Below are 14,088 nucleotides of genomic sequence, written 5' to 3'. Positions count from 1 at the left end.
CTCTCTATAGGAAAGTCAGTAGTGGCTGCCTTGTGTCCTACTTCTGTCTAGGTGTGAGTTGAATCTGTTCTCTTGGACCCCCGTTACCCATGGTGGGCATCCAACTGGTGGGGTTGGCCCTCTTTAGTTGGAGGCCAGACCTGAGGAAGAATAGGCATCCCCTCTAGGAGCAAGTCTTGCAAAATTAAACCTGTCGAGAATTGGTCACATCCCCATGCAGAGCAGGCCCCATGGACATGTGACCAGTGCCGTGACTCAGGTCCCCAGGTTCAGAAGGTCCGGTTGTTTGAGGTATAACGCTCTGCGGTGGCCATCTTAAAATTCCGAATGATAATTCTCTCTTTGGATTCGTGTTGTATAAGTAAGGTCTAATAGGACTAGGGAGAACATGAGTTGGGGGCTTGGAGTCTCAGCTCACCTACAGTCCCGCCTCGGGCCCACGCACCCAGCCACCACACTGCTATTCGACACCCCTGGTGGGAGGGCTGGGGTGAAATGGGCGCTCCCAGGCTGAGCGCACCACAGGATGTCCAGCAGGCCAACTAGGCCAGGGCCAGCCCTTCACCCATCACCATCCAGATGCGTAGCATATCCCAGCAAGGAAGCAGGAATCCCTTCAACTATTCCTGTGGGAAGGGGACAGTGAATTCCCCTGCCGGCAGCAAGATCCCAGCAGGTAGATCTGGCTCGAGAAAGGGGGAACCTGGCAGCAGGTGTCACGGGAGTATAGAATCCTGAGGCGGGCCCCCCACCTGTGAGGGTCTACACTTACTCCAGGAGTATCCTTGTACCCAAGGGAACATGACATTGAGTAGCAAGCACCATGACTGCAGAAGAAAGGGGAAAGGTTTTATTTCAGTACCTTTTTTTTAAAAAATATTTTATTTTTTAAGTCATCTCTACACCCAACACAGAGTTTGAACTCACAACCTCGAGATCAAGAGTCGTATGCTCTTTCAACTGAACCAGCCCAGCACCGCAATATTTTAGTCCCTTTATAATGGGACTTTTTTTTCTTGCTCTTTGAACAGGGGCCTCAAATCTTCATTTTGTCCTGGGTCCTCCAAATTATGTAGCCAGCCCTGTCACCATGTTTTACCCATATTTTGATCCCGAGGGCTAATGAAGACTCTATATTGCCTGTCACTGACTTCTATCATTTGCACTGGGCCCTCCAGCCTGGATAAGTGAGTCTTGCTCAGGCTGAGCCCTGACTTTCCCCATCCACAGCCAGGGCTGGGTGCCTCAAGCCGGGTACCTGCCCCATAGTGAGCTGCTAATGGTCCTCTGGCCCTACAGCCCCGATCTGTATGTAGCATTGTAGCATTGGCCCATTTCTGTGGTGTAAACGCTCTGGTCAGATGTGATTCCCAGCTACCGGCATGACTTCACTGAACGCAAAACCGAAAGGAGACGCCCACAGTCTGCTCTGCGCGCAGGTAGGAGCTGGTCGCAGCCCAAACACGGCAGACTCTTCAACGCATTAAACCAGAGCCCCGGGAAGCAGAGGCAGATAATGGAACAAAAGAGCTTTCTCCCAGATGCAAGATTTTCCATGCTGGTGGCAGGTTGGAATCACCCAGGGAACCTTAAAAACGCGTACACCCAGACTACATCCCAGACCAATTACATCAGCATCCCTGGAGGTAGACCAGAAAGCAGGATTTTTAAATACCCCGGTGACTCTGGTGTGTGGCCAAGGTTTTAAGCTCAGGTGCATGCGTGGTTCTCAGACCTCAGGGGGGCATAAGGATCTGCCAAAAGGCTTGTTTAAAACACCCATTCCTGAGCCCCCTCCTGGGACCTTCTGACTCTGAGGTCCGGGGCAGGGCCCAGGAGCTGGCATTTCTAACAGGCTCCCACTGTGAATCCAGGGCCCACACTTTGAGAGCCACAGTCTTAGAAAGAAACCTTCCTGGTGTCAACCACCTGGGGTTCACGCTGATTAAGAAGGTGCTAGGTACAAAGCTGTGACTTAATTGGAAGCCCCAGAGACGGGGGGGTTTACAGAAAACCTCCCCACTGTGAAGAAGCTATTTGTTAAGACTGAGAAATGGGAGCCCAGTAGTAAAAAGCGCCTGAGCTGTGACCTGCCACCTGCTTAATTAAAAATGCACAAGAGGAGAGGGAGGCCAGGTTGATCAGCCCTGGGTGGTCACCTTGAGCGATATGCTACCCGGCAAGGCTGCCTGAGGAGGAAGCAGAGAGTGGGGACAGCCTCCCTTCCTGGGGACGGCAGATCACTGAGGCTCTGGTCTAATGTCCCCCTAAGGGCACGTCAGCAGGTGGCCCCTGGCTTCTGAACTCCCTTGGTAAGTTCTTTCCTGTGTTTGTCTAGCCTCTGAGTCACCCTTGTCCACTTCGGTACTGCAAACCCTTCCTCAGACCAAAATAGGAAGCCCATTTGGCAAACAAACTTCAGTTGTCAGTAACAGTTGGGTCAGCCTTTTTAAAAACTTCGGTACTGAAAAAAAAAATTCTTTTTTAATCAATAAGTAGGACTTCAGTGCTGAAATTCCTGCTGCCTTGTGTCTAGAAAACTCTTCAGGGGGAAGGCAGGCAGGGGAAAACTCTATTCACAGGAGAGCTGTCCCACCTAAGACACTGCCTCAGGCCCGTTCTTATAGACCACGTCCCTCAAAAAGTCAGTTGGAGCTAAAACTAAGCACATGTAAATATTCTGAGCCAGAGAACTCCAACTCCTAGAAATACCCAGGAGAAATGAGTTCATATGCCCACACACAGACATGCATACGAACATTTGTGGCAACTTTATTCACAAGAGCCCCAAACTGGAAACCACCCAAATTTCCATCCACAGGAGAATGGATAAGTGAGTTGTGGTGTTTCCGTACAATGGACTACTACCTGGCAATGGAAAAAAATAGAGCTAACGATCTATGCCACAACACAAACAGACCTCACAGACGTTCAGAATGCAAAAAGCCTGCCGTGAAAGAGTACCTTCGTTTTGGTTCAATGCACGTGAAGTTTCAGAACAGGCAAAACTCATCAATGGTGATAGAACTCAGGATAGAGCTTAAAGTGGTAGGCCAGTGTTGACCGAGAAGGGGCAAAAAGGAACCTTCTGGAACACTGGAAAGGTTTTATATCTTGATCTGAGTGATGATTATACCGATCTATGCATATGTAAAAACGTATTGGGTTGAACACTTAAGGTTAGTGTGCTTTGTGATATAGAAGTTAAGCTTTGAGGGGCACCTGGGTGGCTCAGTCATTAAGCGTCTGCCTTCGGCTCAGGTCATGATCCCAGGGCCCTGGGATAGATCCCCACGCTGGGCTCACTGCTCGGCAGGAAGCCTGCTGCTCCCACTCCCACTCTCCCTGCTTGTGTCCCCTCTCTCACGGTGTCTCTCTCTCTCTCTGTCAAATAAATAAATAAAATCTTAAAAAAAAAAGAAGTTAAGCTTTGAGTTCAATATATATATATTTTAGGCCACACGGCCTCAAGTGATCATTTGATGGGAAGCAAGGTGTGCAAAAATTTAATAAATTAGCAAAGATATTTTTTTAAATCTTCTTCTCAAATTAGCCAAGATAACGAAATGGTTCTGGCCAACCTGAGACCCTGAGAGCCAGCACACTAAGATCTGACCATCGCCAGTAGCATGGACTGAATGCTGACCCTGGACCAAGACCCAGCCCACACCGTCTGAGCGTCCTCACCTCAGAACAGACCCGAAAGCTGGGGACCATTATTTTCCCTATTTCGTGGACAAGGAAACTGAAATTCAGAGAACTTGAATAACAGCTGAGAAGGCACTCAGGCCCTGCGGTCACCAAGGTTGAGCACTGACCCTCCCATCAAACTGAGCCTACAGTGGGAAATGACTTGTGCGTTTTATGGAGAACAGTCTTTAAGAAGGGCTCCTAATTTTGGGGGTGCCATGGACGCCTTTGGCTTCACCAGCCTATGGATACCCCTTCTTGGAATAATGCTTTTTTTTTTTATTTATTTTTTTAAAGCTTCCTTTTTTAAAAGATTTTATTTATTTATATGACACAGAGAGACACAGCGAGAGAGAGAACAGAAGCAGGGGGAGAGGGAGGGGGAGAAGCAGGCTCCCCTCGGAGCAGAGAGCCCAATGCAGGGCTCTATACCAGGACCCCAGGATCATGACCTGAGCTGAAGGCAGACGTTTAATGATTGAGCCACCCAGGAGCCCCTGGAATAATGCTTTAAATGCACCTAATGGGGGACACCTGAGTGTCTCAGTCAGTTAACTCCTGATTTTGGCTCAGGTCGTCATCACAGGGTCATGAGATCGAGCCCTGCATCAGAATCCACAATGAGTGTGGAGCCTGCTTAAGATTTTCTCTCTCTCCCTCTCCCTCTGTCCCTCCCCCTTCTAAATAAATAAATAAATGCATAAAATGAAATACTATGGAATTGCAACACGAGCCAATTACATTGAAATAAGCATCAAAATATTTGGCGATATAGTCTTTTTTTTAAGATTTTATTTATTTATTTGACAGGCAGAGAAGCAGGCAGAGAGAGAGGAAGGGAAGCAGGCCCCTCGCTGAGCAGAGAGCCCGATGCGGGGCTCGATCCCAGGACCCGGGGATCATGACCTAAGCCGAAGGTAGAGGCTTTAACCCACTGAGCCACCCAGGTGTCCCTGGCGATATAGTCTTATGGGTGTTTGATGCATTCAAGATTTTATTTATTTATTTATTTATTTATTTGACAGGGTGTGGGGAGGAGAGCGCAAGCAGTGGGAGCACCAGGCAGAGGGAGAGGGAGAAGCAGGCTCTCCGCTGAGCAGAGTGCCAGACTCCAGGCTCCATCCCAGGACGCTGGGATCATGACCTTAGCCCAAGGCAGACGCCTAACCGACTGAGCCACCCAGGCACCCCTATTTAACCTATTCAATAACAAGTGAGCTCACTGCCATAATTTCAATTAACGATGAGTGGAAATGATATTTGGAGCTATCTGCAATCGTTGCATTGTGATATGAAGATCTCTGTGATTTCTGTTGGTGACAAAGTTACGGCCATGGCAGATATCACTGTGGTTTCTTGCCTGCGTCCATTAAAGGAAATAATAGATTTCAGTTAGAAGTTACTGGAAAGAAAGAAGTTGTTTTTTTTTTTACCCCCATCCAAGTTCACGGGCTTCCTGGCTTCTATCAGTTTCATAATCCTGCCTTCCAGGAAGCAGCCAGAGGTCCCAGCAGGGACGGATTTGGGGTGAGGGAAGGCTCTATCTGGACCGCCCTGGGTGGCCTCCCAGTGCCAGGAGCCTGAAACCCCTGAGGAGCTCCTGGGCCTCCCAAATGCAACTGGGTCCCCCTCCCCGAACTGGGAGTACAGGTCCCAAATGCATGACTTCCTTCCTGAGCAGCTCGCCTCCAGAGAGCTCTTACGCTGCCTGCGTGGCATTCGAATGGTCTGTGGGCAGCGCTGTCCTCCCCCAGCCCACCTGGGAGGACTGGCAATGTCTTCCTCACCTCTTGACCCCCTTCATTCCAAAGCAGGGTGGGAGGGGATTACCTTTGGAAATTCTTTGCTGCGTTGATTTTGTACCCAATGGAACGGGAAGGGGGGAAGAGGGGGTTAAGTGAGAGGAATTTAAGGGTATAAGGAGGGGTGGTTCCAGTCAAGGCCGCTGTCAGTGCCGGGGGAAGATAAATAACAATGCGAGGTCAGGTCCGGCCCAGGAAGGAGTGATTCATTACCAAACACCCACATCCAAAACCAACTGAGCTGCGCGGCAGGCAAGCAGGCGCGCAGGGAGATCGGACTGGGTGTCCAGAGGTTTTTGCAAAAGGAAGGGCTGGGAAGTGGGTCTGGAAAGCTGGCATGGGGTGAACTGGCCAAAGGGAGGGGGCTCAGTGGCAAAGGTCAGTAGGTCAAGTTCCAGGGCATCAATCGGTTCCACCAGTTTGGTGGGCGGGGTGGTGGGGGGCAGTGGCCCAGCAGGATCACCTGGGGGCTTTTTTAAAGCCCGTCTCCTGGGTCCCTTCCCCAGAGGTTAGGATTTAATTGAGGGAGGTGAGGCCCAGGCAGGGGGATTTTTTTTTCAAGCCCCCCCAGGACAGGAAAGCAGGGCCAGGTCTATGGACCAGGGTGGCAGTAAGGCAACTTTCCTTTTCCCCCCGGGGGGTTGGAGGGGGGGAGATGGCAAGAAGGCTCTCCAAAAGCAGACGCCTGCAGGGGAGGGCAGAGCGGAGGGCTCTGGGAGATGAGAAGCATCTAGGAACTCCCTGAGGTCAGCCACCCATCCTGCTTTCACTGGTATTGGCCGGTGTAGACACCTGCCACTCTGTCTTTTTCCCTTTCGCTCACCAGCAACCTAGCAGAGCCATCTGTGAGGGCCTGCACACCTGCTGTAGAGCCCGTGGTGGGTATCAAAGGGTCTGTGTACATCTAGCCTTACCTGCCAGTGTGCATAAGCCAAAGGCTGTTATCATCACTCCTTCCCCCACCCCAGCTGAGTGCTAACCAAAGAACCCCGGTTATTTCCCCGAAATCCCAAACCCCAAGAAGACCTCTGCTCTGCTCTGCTCTGCTCTGCTCAGGGGCCCTCCAGCCATGGCTGGGAGGGAGGTGGCCCTCCTGACACGGCTGCTTACAGGACCTGCCGGGGCTCCAGGGTGGCGAGACAGGGCCTCGGTCAGAGACAGAACAGAGGTTGGAGGTGAGGGGTCAGGAACCAGGACATGGGGAAGGCACGAGATTCCCGCTTATGCCCCAAGCCCCACATATCCATGTTTTCAGCAGACATTGAGAGCCCACCATGGGCCAGGCACCAAACTAGATGTTCAAAGTACCACGAGAAACAATGTGGATTTTTTAAAAATCTCTACCCTCACAGAGGCTGTCATTCTAGTAAGAAAGGCCAGAAATAAGATAACAAGTCAACTCCTTGGTAGGTTGGGCCAAAACAGAGCCAAGGGGTACAAGAAACAGGGAGGAGGAAATTCTAAAGACCTAAAGAAGGGAAGAGGCTGGCCTGCATTCACTGGGGTGGGGAGAGTATTCTGGGCAGAGGGAAGAGGAAGTGCAAGGGCCCTGAGGCCGGGGCAGTGCTGTGGGCTGTGCGGGTGGGGAGGAATCCAAGATGGAAGAGAGGATGAGGTTAAGCAGGTGATCACAGTGTTGACACTGCTAAGGGACAACAGAGTTGCCATTAGTGTTGCTTTCACTCTGAGTGAGCTGGGAAACTTTAGACAGCTTTGAGCAGCCGACTGATGTGACCTGACAGTCACGCGGGCTTTGTCACCGAAAAATGACTGCAGGAGGCAGGGGTGACACAGCGAGGAGTCACAGCAGAGAGCAAGGGTGGGGCCCAGCCTGTTGGCAGCCACCCGGGAAAACAGTCCAGGGGTGTTTTGACGAGGAGGCCAACAAGGTTTACGAACCAAGCAGATGCAGAGCAGGAAAGGATGAGGAGAGATGAGGTAGTTCCTGGGATTTGGAGGAAGGGGTAGCTGTTTACTGAGATGACAGGTGGGGGTGTGCTGGGGATGGGAAGAGGAGGCACTAGTAGGGGAAAAGTGTGTCAGGCGACACTCGAGGAGCCTTTCCGGCATCTTGCTTGTGATGTCAAAGAAGCTGAGCAGGCTTCATGCCCTGTTTCTGAGCACTGGACCCTAAAAGGCCTCCCCCCGCAGCCCTCCATCACCCCTCCAGAGTCTCTTCTCCCTCCTCTAAGGAAAAACAAAGGCCCTGAGGCCCCTCAGCTCCTGGAAATGCCAGAGACCTTGTCCCCTCAGGTCAGCCAACCCCAAGGAAAGTCCACTCAGAGTGAAACCACTTCAAATAGAGACCAACGTTCCAGAGTAAATAGTGAGAAAAAAAACTGTTTAACCAGGACTTGATCTCAAAAATGATACTTGAATGGGAAAAATAAGTTGTTTCATCTGTAACAAAATGGAACTTCTAAATGCAACGGGATACCGATTCTTAGCAGTAACAAAGTGCTAACAAGTTTGGTTGGAAGTTCAAAGCTTCCCTTCCTGGCCCCCCCGCCACCCCTCCCCCACCAAAACATCTAGAGGCCCAATGGCCCCCAATTCGCCCCTGACTTTCACACACCATCTTAAAGAGGGGTATTTAGCAAAAAGATACAAGGCCTTCATCAGTTATCCCAAGGGTCTCTCTTGACACTTTGTTCTTCAAAGGGCCCTCTTTGAGAAATTCCCATCATGCCTCCTGCTTGGGGGACGCCTCTCTGGTGGAGACGGCGTGACTCCCCGGGATATGGACCCCAGCTGCACTGCCCTGTCCCTGCCTTGAGGCTCCAGGGCAAGAAGGATGCAATGGTGAGCCAGGAGGGATGTCTGGGTAAGAACAAATTTCATGTGGTCAGTTCCTTACTGACCATTTCTCCGACGTGACAGTGCTGCTTACCCACACAACAGAGTCGCGGCCACCCAGACAGCCAATGTCTGGAGAATGAGGAGCCCCTAGATGCAGCCAAAGGCATTCTAAAATACCTGAATCCCTACCTCAGCTGCCACCCCACGAGGGATGCGGTCTTCTAAGCCGCCAAAAATGTATAGATCCTTCCCTGTCCCACAGCTCCCTTCTACAACCTCAATGTCTTTCTAAAGCACAGGCTCTCACATTTTCTCCTTTGTTTCGCTGCGTTTTTTTTTTTTTTTTCCTTCATGGGCCCAACTCCCAAGACAGGGTATTACCCCTGCAGAGCTCGGCCCCCACAAAGCTACAGTTTATGTAATCATTCCAGAACTCACAACCCCTGAAAACTTTGAGGAATGTTATTAGGCCCTGTAGGCCAGAAGGGCTGTTTCCATGGTAACAGCAGCTCCACACTAAGGAACCAAGGCCTTTCCTGTCCTGCAGGCCTCTTGGAGTTCAGGCCGCTGCAGAGAAACATGGGCCTGGAGCCTGAGAGACTCTTCCAGGGGCCCTTCCCCCATGGGGCCTAGAACCCAAGACCAGGACACACCTCTGCTCCCTGGGCACTCAAGGGCCACCCTCCTGCCCCAGGTAGCCCATCCCATGGTCTTGTCATAAATCCATCCATACGCGTCTGTCCGCACGTCCCAGTCTGAGGTCTCAAAAAGTGGGCATGGACATGAGAGAGACTCCCGCTCAGAGTTGGCTTTGCCACGGTGTAGCCCGAGGCCAGCCCGGCCTCTGTTTGGAGCAAGGTGGAAATGAAAACCGCATCTCTACGGGGAACAATGCTCTTTCCAGGATATCAAGGGACTCCAGGCCCAGAAAGCTTGACTGTGCCCCTTTGACCTTGACCTGAAGATAAAACACCAGCATCCTTCTCACCTGAACAAGACACATGGCCTTCATCTGATAGGGAAGTTTGGAAATGAAGAGAGTGGCCCTCAGGGGAACACTCTGAAATCACTGTCCATGTAAGGCTTTCTCTCTCCCGTTTGTTGGCTTTCTACCTTGCCTGATCTAGCCCAGTTGTGGCACAACTGCTCAAGGGCAACCGCATTCACCCCCTAAGAGACACCCCAATGCCCCTCCCACACCCCTGCCACGGGACTCATGACATCTTGCTAAAGCCCAAGAATTGGGCTGTAGAGCTCACAGGGCCAAGGCCGGTCTGTGTGCGCCCCACCCCTGCTGCCCCCATCAACAACAAACTTGGCCTTGGCCTTGAGTTTACTTGCAAGTTTCTTCGGAAAATTCTGAGCTAAGGCTGGAAAAAACAGATGTTTCTGCCAATGACACTGAACTTCCCCTGATTCACAGGGAGTCAGACCTTCTGATACCTCCTGAGTTTAGCAGGGGGGAAAAGTAGAGAGCCTTGGGATTGTGGGCCGTTCCCTTGAGAACGAGAGAGCTCAGAGAGAAAATTCACACATGAGACAGAGTAAGGGGCAAGGGCAAAGCTGAATGGCACTATTAAAATTCAATAGCGGACACCTGGGTGGCTCAGTTGGTTAAGTGTCTGCCTTCAGCTCAGGTCATGGTCTCAGGGTCCTGGGATGGGTCCTGAGTCGGGCTCCCTGCTCAGTGGCGAGTCTGCTTCTCCCTCTCTCTCTGCTGCTCCCCACCCTCTCAAATAAATAAAATATTTTTTTAGCTTTTATTTATTTATTTGAGAGAGAGAGCGAGAGACACAAGCAGGCAGAGCAGCAGAGAGAGAGGGAAGCAGGCTCCCCACCAAGCAGGGAGCACGATGTGGGGCTTGATCCCAGGACCCTGGGGGATCATGACCTGAGCCGAAGGCAGTTGCTTAACCCACTGAGCCACCCAGGTGCCCCATAAAATCTTTTTTAAAATTCAATAGCAATTCACAGAAGGAAGCTTTCAGGGTAGGCCAACTTGAAGATTGGGGGAGGGTGGACAGTTGTGGGGATCTTGGTTAAGGAGAAGATTTCCATAGAAGGGGATGGCCAGGCAGGGGGGCAGCAGAGCTAAAGCATGAAGGTGGGAATGCCCCTGGTCTGCACAAGCAGAGAGAACCATCCACAGAAAAACAAGGTCTGCTTATTTCATTTAGAGGACTTTCTAATACAGATCCAGCCGCTGGACACTGACCAGTCACCTACTACAGGGCACATGCTCTAGGGTCAGGCACCATGCTGGGACCCACAGGGGATCTGAGGCTGCTCCAGCAGCACCAGGATAAGCACACCAAGACAAAGGACCAGAACAAAGTAATGTGCTGTGTAAGGCTGGGTACCCCAGGAGCCCATACAGAGACAAGGATCCAAGTGCAGGTGGTTTATCTGGGAACAGACAGAGAAGGGAAGGCAGCCAATAAGCAGATGACCACCGTGGGCTCCCAAGACTCAGTCCAGCTGGGGAACGTCTGACAGTCACTGCACAGAACAATCACTCCAGAATGTTCTGCCACGGGGTGCTGGAGCTGCGGTGTTCACCCACCAGCTTCCAGCAGTCATCAGTTGAGGGCTGCTCCCAGGGAGAATTCGTCCCCTGGCACTTCCTGCCCACTGGGTGGCTGGAGACAGCCCCCCAGGCATGGAGACGCAGGCGCTGGCAGCTGTGTGCACAGAAATGGGGAATCCAAGAGCGTGTGGGTGAGGCGTCAGTAGCATCTGCTGCCCACGTGGCTGAAAGACGGGGGAAGAGGATGTGGACTTGTGGCCTCAGTAAAGACATCAGGACTGAGATGGTTTTCCAAAAGAAGCCTTGGAAGATCCTCAAAGTTCGTTGTGTCGAGCGGGGGCGGCGGGGGGGGGTTGGTATTGGCTTATCTCCCATAGAAGCAATGTGAAGAAAAGCAACCAAACAAGGGTCCAGTCTGAGGGGGACCGGAAGGTGGAACTTGGCCAAGAAGATCAGAGGGGGCCCCTCATTTCCCGAGCCATGGGCAACCACAGAAGGCATCTGAGCAGGAGTGGCGTGGAGTTGTGTTTGGGAACATTAACCTGGCCAACAAGCAAAGGCGAAACTCAGAGGTGGGGTAGCTGGATGACAAGTCCCCATGCGAACCACACGCTGGCCACGGCCCCGATCATGTGGCCAGGGAGAGAGATGAAAGGGGCTCCCTTGTGGCTCGGGCCCCAAGCGCAAAGCCCCTGTTTCAGAACCGAAGGGTTGCTGCTCAAAGGGGGACCAGCCCTTTGAGGGCTCCCATCGGCCCCTCCCGGTCATTCCTTCTGGCAGAGAGGTAGGCCCACTCTCGTTTCTCTCCTATTTTCTTTCTTCCAAAAAACCGCTTTTGGCCTCTGCTTTCCAAAAGCTTTGCTCAGTGAGTTTAAACAGCATCTCACAGCATGGCCGAACGATAACAAATGGCGCCTGGTGGCTCGCCTGCTGGTGGCTTAAAAAACAATTGATGACTTTTAATCAGCTGAATGAGCATGGGACAAATGACAGCATGGCCTGAATGCGGCCCAGACGTCATCGACTGACATCAGTGGGGAGGAGGGAGGTGCCCTTCTGGCGAGCTTCGAAACAAACAGGAGCAGTCCCTGGGCGCTCAGGGCTCCAGGAGGCAGCCCGGCCCACACCCCAAAGCTGCAGCCACCTTCCACACCTTCTGGGGAGAACGAGCTGCAGGAGCAGCAAAGGGTGAGCTTCCAGAAATTACAGAAACCTGCATGTCACGGCATGAGACCTGGAAGGCCAGGGCTCTGGGCCTCCAGCCATCCCTGATAACCTGGTCGAGTTGGCTTGACTCCAAACCTCAGTTTTCCCCTCTGGCAAATAGGGACAATGAAGGCAAGCTCGCGTCCTCTGTTAGGTGACACCACGGGTGGGATAGCTTTAAGAGAGGCTGAATCTCTAAAGGGCTCCAGTGCAGGGTCCCTTTGTCTCTGTGTTCTGACTTCAGCACTACCACCACCACTGGCCACCCCCTGCCTCCCCCTCCCCAAGCACCAGATGGGTACTCGTGAAGCCATTCAGATGGAGAAACACAAATTAGAGTCAATGAAGCAGAAAGGGTTTTAAAATGAAGGTGTCTATTTATTGAGTGCTTCCTAGGTGCCACGCCCCGTGCTGAGCTAAGTTCCTGTGCATCACCTCATGCTCCCCATCTTACAGAAGAGGGAACAGGCTCCGCTACCAGTGTGAGGGGTCCGAACCCACACCTCCCTGGTGGGACAGCTTTGCTCTTGCTCACACTGGGCAAGGGAACAACATAAAGAAGTTAAGAAGCTGGGGGGACACGGGGTCCAGGGCAGGAACATAAAAATTCTGTTGAAGAAGAGCCAGAAGTCTGACTCACAGGTCATGCCTCGCTCCAAGCCATAGCACCACGATACCTCTACACCCCGATTCCTCGCCGATCATCACAAATGATGCACCAAAACTCTGCTTTCCAGGACTCGTCTTTGGCTTTAGCCTAACTGGACGGCAGACTCTCCTGATACCTTTGGTGCCCACAGGGCCTCTTCTCCATTTTCCTGAGACCGGCTGTAACTCCCCTTTCTCTCCTCTGAACTTCCTGGTATGAAGCAGCCCCTCTCGGCTCACAGCCCATCCCCGGGTCTGTATCTCAGACCTGGTTCCCTGGGCACAGGAGAAAATGCAGACTCTTCAGCATTCCCCCGCATCCCCGCACCCCACCCCCGCACCCCACCACACAGGTAACACCTGCCTGCCCATCCCCCATGCGATCTGCAGGAGCTACACAGGGTTTCTCTCCCGGAGAAGGATCACCCCTTCCTGCCTCGCAGGCTTCCATTGCGTTGCCTGGGAGATGGGCCCCCGAGATAGAGACCGGTGTACAGCAGGTTGACTGGAGGAACAGCTCCTGTGAGGGGGTGAGGGCAGCAGGACAGAGCAGAGAACTTGGACTACCGTGCAGTGGCAAGAGAAGCCACAACCAACCCCATGGAAAGCTCTGGCGCTAGGCTGGTCTTTCAAAGATGGCCCAAATTGAGGCAAAAGGGTGAACCCTCGTATCCCCACTCCCGTGGACCAGTCATGAATACCAGTTGGCCATCGGGGCGGGGGGGCGTCTCGTTGGGTAAGGCAGCTCAGCATCCATGAGCTAAAGGCAACTCGGAATGGGCAGCCATGCCACCTGCTCCTAAAGGGGAGGGGGGGTCTGGGTGATGCATCGCAGCACCCACTACCCCCATCCAGCAAAACTCCTGCTCACCCTTCGACTGGCAGCCCCAAGCTGATCCATCCTTGCCAGACTTCCTAACCACTACCGGAGCGCCTGGGACTCCCCACCATTTCAGTGTTGATGGCTGTGCTGCAAAAAACGTCAGAGAACACCCAATCCTCTGCCTCCAGACAGCGAGAAGTAGGGATCACCTCTACCGCCTGAGCCAGAACACTGTTCCTGGCACACAGAGGTCCCTCCCTAAGCACTGAGTCAGATGTATGTTGCATGAGAGGAGCCGACAGGCCCGTGGGAATGTTCCAGCTTCCACGATTTCCACTCTGTCAGTGCCTCAAAGTGTCTACGTGGCTTATGCCGATGACAGGCAGGCACAGAGGAAGCTTGCTTCTGCCGCCAACCTGGCAACCTCTCTTGGTCTCAGGCCAAGAAAGTCCTGTCCTTGTTCCCTTCCCTGTCCAGCGTTCTGCTGCAAGTCCAGCTCCTAGCTATGAGGGCCAAGTGCATTTAGAGACCTCCGTGCCAGGGAAAGTCCAATGCCACTGCCAACGGCGCTATGTCGCCGTTCTTCTGAAGGA

This window comes from Lutra lutra, chromosome X, assembly GCF_902655055.1.
Source record: "Lutra lutra chromosome X, mLutLut1.2, whole genome shotgun sequence".
NCBI lineage: Eukaryota > Metazoa > Chordata > Mammalia > Carnivora > Mustelidae > Lutra > Lutra lutra.
Note: the sequence above shows the minus strand (reverse complement) of the source record.